At 37.1% G+C, this 19,915-nt stretch overlaps 1 protein-coding gene across 1 annotated transcript in view; it reads left to right on the forward strand.

The window, feature by feature from the left end:
- The window catches only part of CUNH8orf34 (chromosome unknown C8orf34 homolog), a 399,583-nt gene that overhangs the window by 264,810 nt on the left and 114,858 nt on the right, over positions 1-19,915 (forward strand).

The following is a 19,915-nucleotide window of genomic DNA, read 5'->3' on the forward strand; positions in this document are numbered from 1 at the left end:
TAGAAAAATAGAAAGGCAGGGATGTTATTTGAGACCATTAGGAAAAATGCCATAGCACAGTGGAAACATCAATGGAAGTAATATTTGGGTGAACTGACTTTGATTAGGGCTGTGAAGAAAACTTCTAATATTTATGTGATGGTATGTAGGCATCTTGAGTGTACAGGTCACCTATGGGAAAGTTGTTTTGCATTTTTTTTTAAAAAAGCCTTTATAGTATTGTTAAATAACAAAAATTCAGCTGGCTAAATTTTGAAGATGGAATTGGCTTTATCAAACAATTCCTGAAGGAAGCAGTATCCAAACTGAAAAGAGTTCCACTGAGCAACAGGAAAGAAAGGGTTTTTAAAGGTAAAAAGGCAGGGGAATGAGGGGGAATTGTTAGCAAAGAATCCATTGTTTTAGGCGATGTGGCCTGGCCCTCCTAGGTGGAAAGGAAGGGGTCTATCAGTAAACTTCCTCATGCTGACCAGGAAATCCCCATGTTGACTGGTTAAAGGTTACACACTCCTGGAGCGTTGAAACTGCAGTTAGGTTAAGTATTAAGTCTTGGTTTACTGACTTGGGGGCTTAACTTAAATGACTCCATTATGGCCCTGTGGTTTCTTTTTAACAGTATATTTGTTCATTTATACTTTGACTTGAGAGGGATTAGTCTTTGGTCCTTCATATCATTTGTAGAAGATTGTTTTTTTCAAAAGCTTATGAAAATGATACCTTTCTAAACTATTGAGAATTTGAATTGAGAAAAGACCAAGCACATACCTAACCCTAAATTACCCACCATTCAGCTTGCCAATAATAGAGTTAGGCTATAAGTCACAACCTGCGTTTAAAGTTGAGCCCTTAACCAATTTATTAAAGAGATTCGATTGAATAAATAATCAGTTATATTATTGCTTTCTCACTATGTACTACATGCATATGTACTATTTTAAGCACGTTAAATATATAAATTTATTTAATTCTCAATTAACACTGGGAATTAATTACTATTGTAATGTTAGGTTATGTTATTGCGAAGCACCAAGCTATTGTCTGAGGGCAAAGACGGAAGCCTCAAATAGTTAAAAACAATGAGATAGGAAGAGATTTGGGTGTTAAAAATGATGGGAGCTCATGACTCTTTTGATGGAGAAGAGGCAATGTTGTACTTTCAAAAGCAAGATAAGGATATATTGATTCAGGGAAATGTGGTAAAGAGTATGGAAAGAGACATAAGGCTGTTGATTTTAGAGTAGATACCATGGTCAAAATTCAGAGTGGAGGAAAAACTTAATATTGGTTATCAAGAACCTTTAAAAACCTGAGACTTTACCTTATTTGCAATTGTTTTTATCAATGCTGGAAGAAGACAGTTGTCAGAGACAGAGGACTCCCGGTGTTAGCATTTTCACTGGTCCCCAAAGCCACAAATTTCACAGAATGACACAAATAGGATAGAAAGTTATAGTACTCGAGAGGAACCCTGAGTTTAGGAAACCTGAATGTTTTGTAAAGGGAAGTTACCATAGCTCTACAGGGAGACTCCATATTTCTCTTCCAAGGCTGTTTGTAGTATAAACATTCCTGAACAGATTGTCTGAAACAAAGGTTGTCAGTGTCTCTGCTCACAAGATAGGCAGTAACTTGAGAGACTCATGGAGAATTATCTCCAGGTACTACTTAGAGTGGATTACTTTTGTAATGCATTGATATGGTAATCAAATTCCTCCATAATTATTTTTCAAACATAAATTTATATTGTTGGCTCACCTCTCCTTGTTGCAAGTAAGACTTTTAAGACTGTGAGAATTATGCTTTTTAAGCCAGGGCTGAGCAATTACCTGAGGCAGAAGTCATTAACTGGAGGACTGTGGGCAGTGTTCATTTGTATTGTGTATCTCCATAATATTTAGAAACACGATTGGATTAGTTGCCAATATTACATAAAATATTGGGATTTCTGTCTTCTTGTAAAAATCTGTACAGGTGATAATACCAGGCCCACATTCTCAGATGATTACATAGTAGCGGCTTCCCCAGCCAGACGCTTAGACTCCACAGTGGTGCTCCATTTCACCTTGGATTGTCTGTCCAGCTTCACTCATCTACACTAGCTGCCTAAGTCTGCAGGCCTTTGTAACCTCTCATTTGTAGAAACGTATTTGCAGAAATGATAAACAATGAATCAGGACTGGAAGAATGCCGACTGAGGTTCCTAGCCTGGCCACAGGAGAAGATTCTGGTGCCCAGAAGAGACAGCTGATACTACAAGGCTATGCACAGGAGTTTATGGTAGGCAGGTAGTAGTTTTGGAGTCACCAGGTGATCCCTCAGAACTCAGAGTGAGTCAGTAAGAAATCCAGTGCTGTAGACTAGACCAACATGGAGAAAATGATTGCTTCATTTAGACAATTGTGCCCATTCTCATTGTTCTTCTTGAGTGGGCACTGGTACCCAGCCTAGAAGATAATAAGGGATAATGGGGGCTTTATGGAGGAAGCCTGGACATTAGATTTTGGGCCTTTTGGGATCAGGTTTTAATTCCAAATCTCACTGGATTGGAGACAGTCTGGTGATAATGGATAAGAAAGTTTTGGATAATTAATGTTCAGTTGTAGCACATAATTACCGATACTTTTCAAGGCTTTACAGCAAAGATAAAATAGATAGACAACCTCCTTCAAAGTCTGGCAAAGGGATCTAACATACGTACCCTAAGTTACCTAGTGTGTCATCTTGGGAAAAATTATGCAAATATTCAGTAAATCTGGTCTCCTCTGTGAAATGGAGTTCTCGAAATCCTGGAGATAACCTCTAATGACAATTAAGAGGTCTGGACAGGATAATGTATGCAAAGGCAGCTAGCAAATTGTTCACAGTACAAGGATCTCAAGGAACAGAGGGTTTCCTCTTCTCTTTCTCTCACTCACTGGGATAATTACCATGTAAATACTTAAACAGTTCAAAATGCTTTGAGTTTTTTCCCATCTTCTTGAGAGGGTTGGATTAAAGTGCTCAGGTATTGAAGAAAAAAGAGCCTCATTTTTCTGATGTTCAGGAATTTTCTCCTGCCTTAGGCTTCTAGCTAGCTAGGGAAAAAAGTACATCCATCTTCCAGGATTTCTGTATCTAATAAGAGTGTAAGGTGCAATATTTTTGTTGGTTATTAGTTTGTTGTTTCTTCAAGTTTTAAGATCAAGAAATCACTTTTTTCCATAGAACTGGAGAGGTATAATGCAATAGGTGAACTTAATGGTTTTGTTGTTATCTCGAAGTAACACCATAGCTGCAAGATACTGTCAATAAGCTCAGGACAGTGTCAGTGAGACTCAAGTGATGTTCAGAGTTTCTGCAAAGAGCCCATCAATGAGCAAGTTGGTGGTAAGAGGTTGAGTCTACTCTTTAGATTGCCATTTTTCTCAGTCTTTTTTTCAGATATGACACCACTTGTGAGCTACTTAGGGGGTTACAGTATCTAGGAGTGAGTTTGCATATGATATGTCCAGAATGTTATTGCCCTTATCAAGTTGAGGGCATTCAGCCAATGGCCACAGAGCACTTCTCATTCAGAAACTGATTGGAAGACATCATCTGGAATAAGACATACATTCTACTGGAATGATTGAGGGGTATAAAATACAGGTGACCACTGGAGGGACTTCCACTTTCCAAGACATCAGGAGAAGAGGAATTCACAGTAAATTGCTCTGTAAAGTTTTATGTGGGACAAAGTGACTAAAATATCAATAATTTCAAAAGTTTATTGATTTAGCCTATTTACAAGAAATAAGATTATAGAATTTCTTTTTTCATAAATATTTCACTCATGGTTGGGAAAGTGCAGATAAAACAAAGCTGTGTTTCCAAGCTGGAAAATTATTCTGGAGTAGTGTTATTCCTATAGGTCTGAATGGCCTTAGTCTGATGTGGGCATTGCTTCAATTGTGTGATTTAAACAAAGAGATGACATCATCCAGCAAGTGGGAAAATGTTGGCTAGTAGATATCTGACCACCAAGATACATTAAGATTCTAACCCAGAACATCTCATTTTCCCCCTCAGATCATAAAGTAAAGAAGCCATTATAAAAGCAACAATTTTAAGTAAAGAATTTTCTGTGTAGGGTGTTGTAGTGTCCTTATAACTGCTGATTTTACTCCTTACAAAATAGATTTTTAATGTATTCATTGTCTTGGTTTGACTTTTGGAAGATTCTACCAATATAACTACAAATCTTTGAATGGTATGGGCAAAACAAGTTTCATTTGTTGTCTGGGAATCACACTAAGTAGTATCAACTAAAAAGCAAAGTGTCAGTAGGTCAATAATGCAAATAATCAGCAACACTTCTGCAGTTTTAAAAAACAGTGGTTTGCCAGATTTTGAGTTTCAAATTAAATTTTTAAATTCAATGTCTTGAATTTCTGTTGTAAGATAACAGTTAAGATACCGACAGCAAGTAGACAAATGTGGATACCAAGGCACCAGATGACTATTTCAGTGAAGTTTATAAGACATTTTCCTGGAAAGACCACCCATTAATTCTGTCTACCCACTGCCATTCTGAGGAGTTAAATCTTGTTTTCTTGGACTCCTGCCAGGGCATTCCGGGTGGTAAAATGCTATTTGTTTTTGATGGTGCAAGTGTTTGCATTCATTCATGCTTAACATCAATAGTGCACACACAAAAAGAACTGAAAGCCATTTCAAAAGAAATTGGATTCAAGAGAACATACAGTGACACCAGCTCAGAAACCACAGCATGAGAATGCTGGGGGAAATTTGTTTCCAAATAGCCTGCTGATTTTTAACTGATCTGCTTCATGTCATTGCACCAAAACTTGTTCCTCATTTTTCCTACACATCATGACATTAAAATGCTGTTTGGTTGTGTGTTGACTTGATAAGGCAGAAGGAGATCGTCCTTGGTGATGGCACACTGCAGTAAAGATGAAGGGGAAAGCTTGTTAAGTGTGAACGAATATCCAACTGTCTCTATTAGGATTTCCTGGCTGACTTGAGGAAACCCGCATAATTAATCATACATTATATTCTGTTTCACTTGCCTAGGCATTTTTTCTTTTTTTCCCAACTATTTTTAGAAGGCTTAAATTCATCGTTTCCATTGGAAGGAAAGGTGAGCAGAACTGACATAAAGAAAAATGGGTAAGGGCCATAAAGAAAAATGCTATCACTTGGTTAAAGTTAAAAATTTTTCATAAAAATTATAATTTCATAAAAATATGAAATTATACATCATATTTATATACAGCTTTAGCTTTACATTAAATTTAATGCAGAAATCTAAACTCACATGGAATCAAATGACATTGCCCAAATCCCCAGTATTACATTCAGCCATAACTATTACCAGTTACGACAAAGTGAAACACATAATAGCTTTCTTAAAATGAAAGTAAACCAACAAATCACTCAATTTCATTATCAAATAATATTTTCCTATTGCAAATTAAAAGGCATTTAAATTCCTTGATTTTAACTGTATAGAGGGAGGAAAAAAAGAAAACTCCACAACGACAGCAATAAGATTTAAAACTTTGTTAATCTGCTATGAAGGAGAAGATATTCATTCTACTCGTATTTTCTAGAATTTGGGCTTTGGCAGGTTAGACCCTTAAACTTTAGTTAGACCCAGGGCAGGTTATAATTGTTTGCCTGTGACTTTTTTCTTATTAACCTAAAGTTAAATTGTTCTTTTGTAGCTTAAAACTGCTTAGGGGAAAATAGAGTTATAGGTTTGAAAAATTTAACTCAGATGGGGTCATGTCAAAGGGTCCTGTGTCCAGTGTCTCCCAGCTTCCTGAGACCCCTCAGGCATTGCAACTGAGGCACTGCAAAGCCAGCCTGAGAAACTGTAGAACTCCAGCTATGTTTAGCAGTGCTAAATCCCCATGCATCCGCTGTGACTGTTCATTTCTATAAACCCACAAAGGCTGTGACTTATTGCTGGGGGCAGCTGGACAACAGTGAGAGGAAGTTAGAGGAATTCATGTTGGGCACATTCTATAAGGAAGCTCTTTCTCTGGAAATAGCACCCAAGGTAAGTGCACACAAGCAAAACACTCTTGTGGACCTACTTCTTTCCACTCTTAACATCCTGATGCCCGAAGTGTGTACCATTTGACCCCAGTATCAAGAGCTGATGAGAGGAGAAGATGGAAACGATTCGAGTGACTTAAAATCCCATAGCATCCTCTCTGAACAAGTGTGTCCAGAAAAACTAAATCTAAAACCGTTAGCCTTTTGGCAAGAACAATTCCTCAAAACGTTGAGGACATTGGAAGCCACACCGATAGTCCGTTATATAAGAATTCAAATTATTTCACCCAGTTTCCCCAGCGCTTAATGAGTTTACAGATGCCACTGTTGGTGTTCAGTTGTTTATTCATGGAGTAATTGTGAGGTTTAAAGGGGCTGAAGAATTAGCCTCAATGAATCGCCTGCTTGGAAGAGCTACAGGTACTTTGTGGAAAATATTTGAATCTCTCATATGTTATTGAACTAGTAGTGTCAGTGATGAATTTTCACTTCCTGTTGTGGGCTTAACCATCATCAGTTCCCTGAATTTTTGTCAAAACAGAAGCTGAATATTCTGACTTGCTCTACCACACATTGGTTTGATGACCTGTTAGTGGTAAAGTTTTCTTACAATTTTTTTGAGCTAAAGGCTAAGATTAAAGGTTTTCTGAATGAGAAGAATCACCTTCAACCACTCTTATTGGACACTGAATAGTTTTGGAAATTAGCTTTTCCTTCAGACTTGATAACGTTTCCTCAAGAATTCAACCGAACATTACAAGGCAAAGCAGTGCTTATATGAAAACCTTATATTTTGTAAAGTCATTTTGATGACAACTAATGTAGTTTGAATTAAATCACATCAAACTATTTTATATGCTTGCGTTTTATAGGCTCGTGAATTAATATTAGCATTTGGTAGTATCTATCTGTGTAAAAAGACATTTTGAAAGGTGAAATACATAAGATCTCATTACAGAATCAGCATTAACAGGTGAAAATTTGCTATCGATTTTGATGAAGGGGGAGCTCAATTTTGGGAAATTTTATCCTCTCCCCCCTCTAACAATTCATTCTCATTAATAGATCTGTATTACAAAAGACTGTAATTGGTTATTATATTTTGAATTTAAGCACTAAAAACTTGTGGAAAAATTAGCATCATTTTTATTTACAGATATTCAGGTATTCACCCTGTGGCTCAGAGTCAACATGCTGTATTCAAACACACTGTTTTAATTCACTTATCAGATTTCATGGTTATCACCTTTTATATTTTAATTGTTTCTTGTAAAGGCACCTTTCCAAACAGATAATCCTTGACACACTCAGATCTCTGTAATTGTTTTCAATAAGATAGCATTATAATTAATTTGTAACACAGGAATCAGTCCCTTGATACAGTATGAGGATGTGGATGTGGTCTTTTACTCTTATGAGCATTTTAGAGTTTTCTGAGGATTCTTCTCCAAGTTTTCTGTTTCTTCCCTCTTGAAGTCTTTAATGAGTTTCTGCAACTTCTACTGGGTATTGGTGAGGATGATTCTTAAATTTTTTTAAATGATTATTTATTTTTGAGACAGAGAGACAGAAAATTACTAGGCGAGGGGCAGAGAGAGGGAGACACAGAATCTGAAGCAGGCTCCAGGCTCTGAGCTGTCAGCACAGGGCAGGATGCAGGCCTCGAACTCACGGACTGTGAGATCATGACCTGAGCCAAAGTCAGATGCTCAACCGACTGAGGCACACAGGCGCCTGAGGATGATTCTTAAAGAGCTTTGTTTTTCTTCTTACAGCTTTTCTTCTTACAGCTTTGTTTTTCTTCTTACAGCTTTATCTCTTTCTGAGATAGGATGTGGATATTTCAGGACATCCTTGTCCTGGGTTAAACCAAGGAGGTCAAATAAATTAAAGACAAATAAAGGAAAAGAAAGAAAAGGACTTGGATTCTCTCCTCACCCTAGAATTGAGGAATACATCTAGAAACCTCAGTAGCCTAAGGACAAGAATAGTAAATTTCTGTTTGTGTTTGCTTGTTTACTTGTTTTTTTTCCCTCGTGAGAGGAATAACACAGGTAATAGAAAGTCAAAGAGGCACACAGGTTCAGTTTATGATTTCTGCCTGAAACAACAACAAAGTCTTTTTGATCGGAAAACTTCCCTAGTACGAATCATAGCCAAACCTTCCTGAAAATGGAAGAAAATAAGGAAGAAAATATAAAAATAAGAACTTGTCCATGTCCTATAGGCTGCCTGTTCTCTTCCTAGTGTGTGCATTGCTCAAATCCTACCTGGAGCATGACAATTTCTTATATATATATATAGATATATGACATATATCTATCTATCTATCTATATATATATATATATACATATATATATATATATATATATATATATATATATATATATATGACTGTGAACTCAGTATCAGTATCTTGAAATATGGCTTATGTCATTTCATCAAGATCTGCAGGCAGGAGTAACTGAGAGAATGTTCTCACCCAGTTTCCGGTGTGAAGATCTTGAGCAAATGAGACATATGTCTACATTTCCTAGTCTTAGGGCGGTAGCAGTAGAGATGGTGAGAAATTTTCAGAATTAGAAATCCTTTGAAAATAGAGCTGACAGAATTTGCCATTAGACTTAAATGATGTGTAAAGGGATAAAGGGAAGAATCACTGATGACCACGTATTTGCCCATTACTGGAATATGGTGTACCATTGGTGAGATAGAGAAGATAGGAGGAGCTTGTTGAGGATGGTGAGGAATTAGAAGTTTTTGCACATGTTAAATTTGAGGTTCTTATTGTACATATGCGGTTAAAATCTCTCTCGGCAACAGAATGGACAGTTAATGAGTGAAAGGTTATATTCTCTTTCAGCAGTATGAAAGAAATGAAAGAGTTTGCCATGTCTTTCCAGTACAGGCTTTGTGATGGATTGTCACTGGCATTGGGATTAATCAGCTGCCTTTATCAGAAGTCACCTCATGTCTCACAACTCTTCACCTATCCCAGCATGGCTGGTTCAGGACCTACCATAATCTGCTTGACTTGCATATCCTTTTTTTTTTTTTTTAAGTTTATTTATTTACTTTGAGAGAGAGAGAGAGAGAGCACATGCATAAGCAGGGGAGGGGCAGAGAGAGAGAGAGAGAGAGAGAGAGAGAGAGAGAATCCCAAGCAGGCTCCACATTGTCAGTGCAGAGCCTGACTAGGAGCTCCATCTCATGAACCTTGAGATCATGATCTGAGCTGAAATCAAGAGTTGGATGCTTAACTGACTGAGCCACCCAGGTGTCCTGCATTTCCTTTTTTTAAAAAGCATTTATCATTCTTTCAGTCTTATTAGAGTAATAAGTCTATGAGAGTAGGGACCAAGTCTTAGATAACTGATATAGCCCCAATATCTTAAATAATTCTTGATCCACATGAGATAGTCAATAAATACACGGATGAACAGAAGATTAGAGGAATACCAACTGAATCTCTATTTCTTTCTCTCTGTGTCTCTTTCCATTTGTATTTCCATCTCTATCTCTAGATTCATCTTTCTTTCTCCCTAGCAACATCTCTGTGTTTACCCCCCAGATTCTACAATCTGTTGGGCAGACCAATGTAGATGGTCCTGGTACCTGGATGCCCCATGTTTAAAATATCCTTAGAGCTTATGATCTTTCTCTCTCAGAGTTCATATTATAGTCTTTAAAAAGACATTGGTAACTTCTCCCCAAGTAATGTGCTTACCAGAGATTAGTCATTGAATTGGGGTAATGAGATCAATAATTAACTTCTGGTCACGGGCTCACCTGTATGTTAGGGGAAGAGACATCACTTATTTGAAAATTTCAACAGTGTCATGAGAAGTCGTGGAGAAGCATTTACCAAAAGAAAGAGATTTAGCACAAAATAATAGCATGACCATCACATTAAAAGAAAATCAATAAAATGTTCTATTTATAGAGAGCTTTAAATTATAGAAAGTATTTTGAAAAGCATGAATTCATTTAAAGACAATCCTCATAATTTTTATATCAACTGTACAAGTGATGAAACTTGATCAAGAGAATTTGAGTAACTTCTCACACAGCTAATAAATGTCTTTGGTGGGCATGAACCCAGGGCTTTTGAATCAATATTCAATATTCTTTCAGCTATAGTACACTGCTTCTGTAAAACACTCTGAAACTCAGTATCATTCCTAATCTTCCATTTTCTACCTTGGGATTAATAATAGCCCTTTGTGATTTTCTTGCCACTAACATTGTATCACCTGGGACCTTCTTTAAAGTTCCTTTTGCATCCAACACACTTGAGTTGCTATCCATAGCTACCTTGGTAATGCTTTCCTTCTTCCTGTCTCAGTGCCCAGTGTCTTTACCTGGACCCAGTCCCTGGAGGCCCTGGATTCTTCTCCCTTCATGGATCCAATCTCTATTCCCAAGTAGTCTTCTCCCCTTCAAATGTGAAAATTCATGTGATGTGACTCTAGATTCTTTCTGTACCAAGTCAGCATGACAAAAGTTTAGCAGTTAAGTCCTGAAAAGTGGAATCTTCTTTTGGAGTTTAGTAATAAGAGTAAAAAGTAGGTATGGGACAACAGCTTGAGGAAATAGTAATTTTATCTCCTTATTTTTTATTTTTTATCTTCTGCCCTAAACCCCAGCTAAACTGGGCTTCTCTCTTTTCCCATAAATGTTCTGTGTGTACCCCATATTCTTTCTTCCAAAATAAGGTCACCACATTCTGCATGGAAGACTTCTCCCTTACTCACAACCCACAAACATAGCCAAATACTCTTCTTCCAGCACAGTTCATATTTGCTTCCTTCCTTTTAAAGTTCACTCAGTACTTTTAAATCGAAAACAATTACCTTTGTTATCCTCCTGCTTAATTGTTTTTTAAGTTTATTTTAAAGAGACAGAGAGCACCCAAGTGGGGATGGGCAGAAAATCCCAAGGAGGCTCCACACTGTCAGCACAGAGCCCAAGGTGGGGCTCAAGCCCACAAACCGTGAGATCATGACCTGAACCAAAATCCAGAGTCAGATGGTCAGCTAACTGACTGAGCCACCCAAGCACCCACTCCTGCTTACATTTATCTTCACTTCTGCTCTTGGTCACTTTCTCACTAATTGTTATCTACTTTATTCTCCTCTCTTAGAGAAGAAGTTGTGGCAACATATACATTAATTCATCTTATATCCATTTTGGAGTTCCAGCAGTTTACAAGGGATATGTTTGGAATGACTATCATTCCTGTCACATTGCCTACATGCTTAATAAAGGGGAGAGGGTTGGGGCCATGGTTAAGAGCAGAAATAAATAAAAATTTTGTAGTGAAGTCTGAAAGTTGTCGACAGTTTTCCATACTGGGTAGTAGTGAGTATAAATTTCTAATCTGATGGTTTGAAATTGTCTTTGCTGTGTTCTCAAATTTTTTTTAATTTGTTGTTTTTATTCACCTGCTTCCAGCATTTTTTTTCTTTAAGAGGAAGTATGCATTATGTCCACCTTCTCCAGCCCACATACATTTTTTTCCATAATAACAGTATCAAAATACTTTTCTTTGAATCTTAGTAAGTTAGGAGATTTTACCATTTAAAAAAACATCACTTCGTAAAACTCACACTTTTCTTATGATTTACTTTTCTTCTTACTGTAATAAACCACTTAATGGTTTCTTCAGAGACGCCATGAGTAATAAATTTTAGTTTTTGTGTCTGAAATGTCTTAAATACTTCCTTCCCTTTGAATAATGGTTTATCTAATGATTAGTGTTTCATTCCACTTGTGGGTGTTTCTGTATTGTTTCTCTATATAATTATTATTCCTTCATAGGTAATCTTTATCTCCGGAAACTCTCAAATTCTTTTCTTGCTTGATATTCAACTCCCATTTAATGTAAGACCATCAAAATTCATGTTTTCCACCTGAGACTCATGGCTCTCCTATTTTGGTAAGGTGCTCAGCCAACTCTTTCTGTGAATATTTACTCTCCCCTATTCCTTCTTTTCTCTCCTTCAGGCATCCATCTAGAGCTTCTCAATCTACTCTGTACATCTTCTTATGCCTCTTAGATATTTTTAGATCTCATTTTTCTTAGATCTTTTAGATATTTTTAGATCTCATTTTCTCATTCTCTTTTAATTTCTTTTTCTTACTTTCAAGTAACCAAATTGTCTCTTTACGTCCAATTTAGATTAAATATCTCTATGTTCTTAGAATTTACTCTTTCCCTCCCTTACCATACATGGTTTACAATCTTTTTTCTTTCTTTCTTTGAGATCCTTAAATATACATATTTAAAGTCTTGGGGTTTTTTGTTCTGTGTTGTTTTTAGGCAGGATATATTCTTAACATCGTATTTTTAGTTGGTTGGTGATTTTTCATGGCACGCATTTTATGCATAAACTTTAAAGTTTTTGTAAATTCATCAAGAAAGGGAGGCCCCTCGCTTCCTCTTCCTTACCCCTGTCTGTTTTGCTGGCTTTTCAGTCTCCTGCATCCACCCCTCTCTGGGGTGACCAGTGTAACACTACTATAGTGTAATACAAGACCTTGCATTGGAGGCTCAGGGCTCCAAGCCAGCAGATGGCTTGGTTGGGTTTCTCGCTGGTGGCTGTTTCTGCTTCCTTGAGTCATCTCTGGGTCTACAGATGTACAGTGGTTTACCAATAGGGCATCTCATTCAGCCTTATCTCCTGCAGTAAGCCTTCAAGAACAGGATATTTTGCATACGTGTCCAGCCTCTTCTGCTTCTTGCTGGTGCTGGGCAAGTGGTGATTTTAAATGCCTCCTGTTTGCCAACTTAATGTGTTTCCATTTAAGTCCGTGATAGTGCTTTATCTTGTACTGAGCATGGTTCTATCTTTTAAAATGTTTTAAAGCGTATTTTATCTCTTACCAGTGTATGTGTGTGGGTGAAGACAGCAGATTTTTATGTAAATTTACTCTATCATCTTCACTTGAAGTTATCTCATTGATTAAATACTTCCCTATCCATACACACAAACATTCACGGAAGTAGGTGAATGGGGTCATTGGACAAATATGCTGAGAATTAAAACTAAGATTTTCTTGGAGAAAATACTTATAGGGATAGGAGGGAAGCAAATCAGAGCATCTTTAATATGACCACGTATATAATTAAAAATATTTTTTAATTGTGCTAGTCATAGACCTTCATGTTATAAGAATCAGAAACTTTAGTGGGATTTACTTTAGCTAATGAGGGTTTAAGATAAGGATGTTTGGGAAGAAATAACAGAATAGTTCGGTCTCACTGACATTTGGAATATTGCTCATGACTGTTTTGGATACATCAGCTTCACTAGTAGCCCAACAACAGCCCGAACAGGACACCATTCTCTCTGGACTTCTCCAAATCTGCTTCTATGTCAAGGTACTCTGTTAATAAGTAATTGATTTCAACTTTTGCAGTCTGCTTCCTCCTGGATTTTAATGCCTCCTGGCAGCTGCTTATGGTCTCCTTGTGCCTCTCTATTTCTACTGTTATAGAATAAATATTTGTTACTCCTGTAAAATGCATGTGTTGAAGTTTTAAACCTCCAACGATGTTTAAGAGGTAATTAGGTTTAAATGAGGTCATGAAGTGGTACCCTCATGATGGGATTAATGCCTTTATAGGAAGAAGAAGGAACAGGAGAGCTCTGTCTCCAAATGCACACAAAGAAGAAGTCATTTGAGAACTCAATGAAATGGTGGTCGGCTGCAAACCAGGAGGGGAGCCCTTACCAAGAACCAAATCTAATGCCACCCTTACCTGGCACCCAGCCTATGGTATTTTGTTATAGCAGCCTGAGATAAGAAACCTTTAGGATCATGCCTTTCACTAAATCTTACCTACAGATTCCTAGAGAGGGAATCTGATGGATTACCACCAGGCACCATTTGGTATTGTGTCTACCCTTGAAAAGCAGAGTTCTTATTCTATACCATTTTGACACCAGTGCCTCAACTTTAGTGATCCCTAGTATAATCTTCTGGAATCAAGGGATCTAGAGCTATTTTGTACAAAATGAGGGTATATAGGTTTCGGTAGCCTTATGAGCACCTTGCCCAGACTTCTAAATTTAGTGACTTAGACTTTTTGTTCAAGAAAATGAAAAGTATTGCATTACCATTTTTTAATAATTTGTCATTCGTTTGTAACAAGATTAACCAGATGCCCCTTCCTTCCTCCTGTAGCTTGCATGCATTAGTGTGCCCCAGTCCATACTCAGAGAAAGCACCATGGAAAACATAGCATGTCACGTCCTGTTGCATTCACGGGAGGATGTGCTGATGGCAGAGTAGCTGCTGCACTGGGAGATTCCTATTTTAATATGATTCACAATGCCCATTAACCATAGAAGTGTTACATGATGGGCTACAATTCACATTTTAAACCATGCAAAGTAAGAATCTTTCTCATGGAGATCCTAGACTATCTTAATATGTTTATAATGGAGAGAATACCTAGAATTTAGATTTATAAAAACATAATCTAATATGATACTCAAGGAACAGGCTATGCTGTAAAAGCTAATTCTCTACCATAGCTTCAGCCAGGAAAATGTGGGTTCAATTTAGTAATGTCATAGGGTTGGAAGAAAAATCATTGCCGAGATGAAATTCACATTTGTGTGGAACAGTCCACTCCTTCAAGTGAGTTAATATAGAGGTATTTATGGTATGTCTTAGTAAGTCCATTTTGATTTAAAATACAGATGGAAATAAGAAAGGCAACTTCCAATTGTGGAGGCAGGCAATATGCAGCAGTGAGTATGTCCAATTATCTGGATATTTTAGTAAAGTACCTATTATGGCGAGTGGGAGGATTGTCCTTTGGGTCCAATCACCCCATTTTATTACCTTCCCTGAAAGGAATTCATGAGATAATTACCTGACTCTCTACTCAGAATTCTCTGGCTCTCGGAGAAGTGGGTAGGAAAGAGAGCCACATTCTTTTCTGCACAGCTGCCTCACCTCCATCCAGCCGCAGCTCTCCTTTAGTGTTGCAGAGAGGCAGCTGGCTGATATGTGTTGCAGCTAAGGCTTCCTTCCTACATTTGCCAGAAGCATTGAATCCTTCTTACCTGTGAATACAGTGCCAGCCCTTTCCACCTTTCTCTCTTAGATCATTTATGCCATTTTTCCCTTGCTCCTGACCAGCAATCACACTGGCCTTCTGGCTTTTCCTCTAACAGGTGAAGTGCATTTCAGTCTTGCTCTGGGACACTTGCTATTTCCCCTGATAGATGTGGGCTTCCTCAGACCTTGCATGGTCTACTCCTTCATTTCCAATGAGAGTGGCCTTTCCTGATCCCAAATCCATCACTCTCGCTCTCCTTACCTGATTTTTTTCTCCAAGTTTCACACTTATTTCTTTCACTGCATGCTTCCTCTGTTTTCCCCTGCTAGAAGACCAGCTGCGTGAGGCCAGGAATCTTGGCTGTTTTGTTCACTGCTCTAGTTCCAGCACCAAGAATAGTGCTCAGAATACATATAATTATTGAATGGTTGAATAAAATAGTGCATAAGCTATATTACTTATTAAAATTAAGAATAACTGTTCATTTTTATCAGTCAGGTTCCTTATGAGGTATTTTTTTTCTAAACACTTTATATGCTTTAACTCACTCAATCCTGACAATATCAGAAAGGTTAGGTAATTTACCCAATGATGCACAGCATGTAAGTTGCAGCAAGAAGTCTTGCTCCAGAGTAAGGACTCTTTCTTCCTTTGCTGCCAACAATGGGGAGAGGTAGGTAGGTGTAGGGGGAGGCTGGGAAGGGAGGGAAAGATGTGGCTGTGTGGCCTGTGCCTATTGCGGTGAGCCAAATTTTCTATATGAAGTTATTCTGTCACTTTCTCCTTAGCATGATAAATATTCAGTAAGAGTGAGTTGGTCAGTGTTACGTCGCTGCTGTGGTCCTAGTCCCCTTGGCGTGTACAATCTAAACACACACTGACGTTTAAGCTAGAATGAAGGCATACTAAGAGTAATCAATAAGTTTGAAATGCTTCCAACCAGTGAATAACTTCACTATAATTATTTAGTCAGGGATGTGTACATGAAAAAAAGAAAATTTGGACTTCAGATTCACTATGTTAGACTTTGTGGTGGTAGCAGGATTCAAAAGACCCTGAATCTGCCTCTCATGAGGTGACCAGAAAATCATCACAAATAGACACAGATTGCATTTGACTCATACAGTTTTGAAATAAAAAATTTGTTCTCCTTGAGAAGGTTTATCCCAAATTATATTTTCACTTGCCTACAAATAGAAACAAATTTAGAAAAAATAAGCTGATTACTGTTTTTCTTGGCTTTAATATGATTTTTGCTTTTTAAAATAGCTTAGGGGCACTTAGGTGGTCAGTTGGTTGAGCATATAACTCTTGATTTCAGCTTAGGTCATGATCTCACTGTTTGTGCTGACAGCACAGAGCCTGCTTGAGATTCTCTCTCCCTCTCTCTCTCTCTGCCCCTCCCCTGCTCATGTTCTCTCTCTCTCAAAATAAATAAATTAATTAAAAAACAAACAAATAAAGTGAAGTGGCTTAAATTTGGAATAAGAAGCGGGCCCTGGGTGGCTCATTTTGGTTAAACATCCAACTTCGGCTCAGATCATGATCTTGTGGTTTGTGAGTTCGAGCCCCACATCGGGCTCTGTGCTAACATCTCAGAGCCTGGAGCCTGCTTCAGATTCTGTGTCTCCTCCTTTCTCTCCTCCTCCCATGCTCATGCTCTGTCTCTCACTAATAAATAAACGTTATTTTTTTTTTTAATTTGGAATAAGAAAATGCCACTTTTTATCTTTATTATTTATCATCTTTCCATGATAAAAATAAAATAAACCTCTATCAAGGCTAACTAAGAAAAAGGAGAGAGGACACAAATTATTACTAACTCAGAAATAAAAGAAGGGAATAATTACAGATCTGTAGACATTAAAAAGATAATAAAGGAATACTATGACAACTCTATGACCATAAATTTGATAACCTAGATAAAATGGACCAATTCCTTGAAAGATGAAATTTACCAAAACTCAAGATAGAAGAAATAGATAATATGAAAAGGCCTTTATTTATTAAAGAAATGGAATCAATAATTAATAAGCCTCCAAAACAGCACCAGACTGAGATAGGATCACTGATGAATTCTACCAAATATTTAAGGAAGAAATGCCACCAATTCTCTAATCAATTTCTCCACCAATTTCTTTCAGAGGATAGAAACAGAGATCTCATTCTATGAGGTCTGACTTACCCTAATAACAAAATCAGGCAAAAAATATTATTAAAAAAGAGAACTACAGACCAATATTTCTCATGAACATGTATGCAAAAGTCCTCAAAACATATTAACAGGTTGAATCCAACAATGTATCAAAAAAATTATAAACCATGACCAGGTAAGATCTGTCCTGGATGTGTAAAGCTGGGTTCAACCTTCAAAAATCAATCAACACAATTAATCACATCAACAGACTAAAAATGAAAAATCTCATGACCAAATCAAGGGATACAGAAAAGCATTTGATAAAATCCAACACCCATTCATGATAAAAACTCTCAGTAAACTAGAAATAGAGGTGAAATTCCTCAACTTGAGAAAGAATATCTACAAAAACAAAATTTACAGCTAAAGTCACACTTAATCTGAGAAACTCAAAGCTTTTCCACCAAGATTAGGTACAAGGCAAACACGTTCTCTATCATCAGTCCTTTTCAACACTGTGCTTCAAGTTCTAGCTAATGTAATAAGGAAAGGAAATAAAAGGTATACCAATTGGGAAGGAAGAAATAAGACTGTCTGTTCATAGTGACATGATCATCTATGTAAAATATGTGAAACAACTGAGAAAATCTCCTGGAACAAATAAGCAATTATAGCAAGGTTGCAGGATACAGATTGGTATACGAATGTCAATTGCTTTCCTAAATAATAGTGATAAACAAGTGAAAATTGAAATTAAATACATAATATCATTTACATCTTCACCCCCCAAAATGAAATACTTAGGTATAAATCTAACAAAATATGTATAAGATCTATATCAGGAGAACTGCAAAACTCTGATGAATGAAATTAAAGAACTAACTAAATGGAGAGGTATTCCATGTTCATGAATGGGGAGGCTCAATATTATCAAGATGTCAGTTCTTCCCAACTTAATCTATAGATTAAATTGTAGTCTCAGTCAAAATCCCAGCAGGTTCTTTGTGGATTTCTACAAACTGATTCTAAAGTTTACATGGAGAGGCAAAAGATACAGAGTGGCCAACACAATATTGAGAAAGAAATATAAAGTTGGAGGACTGACAGTAATCTACCTCAAGGCTTAACCATAAGTCTAAATTTATCACGATAGTGTGGCATTGGTGAAAGCACAAAGAGATCAATGGAGCAGAATGGAGAACCCAAAAGTAGACCCATATGACTATAGTTAACTGATCTTTGACAAAGGAGTAAAGGTAATAAAATGGAGCAAAATGATTTTCCACAAGTGGTATTGGAACAACTGGACATCAACCTGCAGAAAACAAGTTTAGACACAGACCTTAAACCCATCACAAAAATTAACTCAAAATGAATCATAGAGCTGAATGTAAGGTGCAAAACCATAAAACTCCTAGAAGATAACAAGGAAGAAAACCTAGATGACCTTGGGTAAAATGATGCCTTTTTAGGTACAACACAAAAATACTGTCCATGAAAGAAATAACTGATAAACTGGACTTCGTTAAAATTAAAAACTTCTGCTCCATGGAAGACAATGCCAAGAGACAGAAAAGGCAAGCCACAGAGAAGATAAGCCAGAGTAAATACTTGCTAAGGCATATCCAATAAAGAACTACTATCCAAAATACACAAAGAACTATTAAATCTCAACAATAAGAACACAAATAACTGTATTAAAAAATGGGCCAAAGACTTTAACAGACATTTCACTAAAGAAGATACACCGGTGGCAAATAAGCATATGAAAAATGCTCCAGGGGTGCCTGGGTGGCTCAGTTGGTTAAACATCCAACTCTTTTTTTTTTTTTTTTTTTTAAGCATCCAACTCTTGATTTCAGCTCAGGTCATGATCTCACAGTCGTGAGAACAAGTCCTGCATTAGGTTCTGTGCTATTTGGGATTCTCTCTCCCTCTCTCTGCTCCTCCTCCACTCACACTTGCGTGTGCTCTCTCTCTGTCTCTCAAAATAAATGAACTTAAAAAAAAAGAAAGAAAAATACTCCAGAGCAGATGTTATTAGGGAAATGCAAATTAAAACAGCAATATACAATTACCTACCTATTAAAAAGGGCCAAAATCTGGAACACTGAACACCAAATGCTGACAAGGATTTGGAGCAACAGGAACTCTCATTCATTGATGGTGGGAATGCAGCATCGTGTGGCGACTTTGGAAGATAGTTTGGTGACTTCTTACATAAATAAACAGTCTTACCATATAATCCAGCAATTGTGCACCTTAGTATTTCCCCAGATGAGTTGAAAATTTATGTTCACACATAAACTTGTGAATGGATGTTTATAAGAGCTTTTTTTCATAATTGCCAAAATTTGGAAGCAACCAAGATGTTCTTTAGTAGGTGAATGGATAGATAAACTGTGGTACAACTAGACAATGGAATATGATTTAGTGTTAAAGAAGAAATGAGCTATCACGCTGTCAAAGGCATGGACAAAACTTAAATGCCTATTGCAAAGTGAAAGGAGACATTCTGAAAGACTAAACGCTGTATGATTCCAACCGTATGACATTATGGAAAAGACAAAACTATGGAGACAATGAAAAGATCAGTGGTTGCCACAGGCGAGGTGGACTGGAAGGAATGAATAGGCAAACCGCAGAGGATATTAAC

The sequence above is a fragment of the Panthera pardus genome, unplaced genomic scaffold, assembly GCF_024362965.1.
Source record: "Panthera pardus isolate Hobbes unplaced genomic scaffold, ASM2436296v1 HiC_scaffold_7, whole genome shotgun sequence".
NCBI lineage: Eukaryota > Metazoa > Chordata > Mammalia > Carnivora > Felidae > Panthera > Panthera pardus.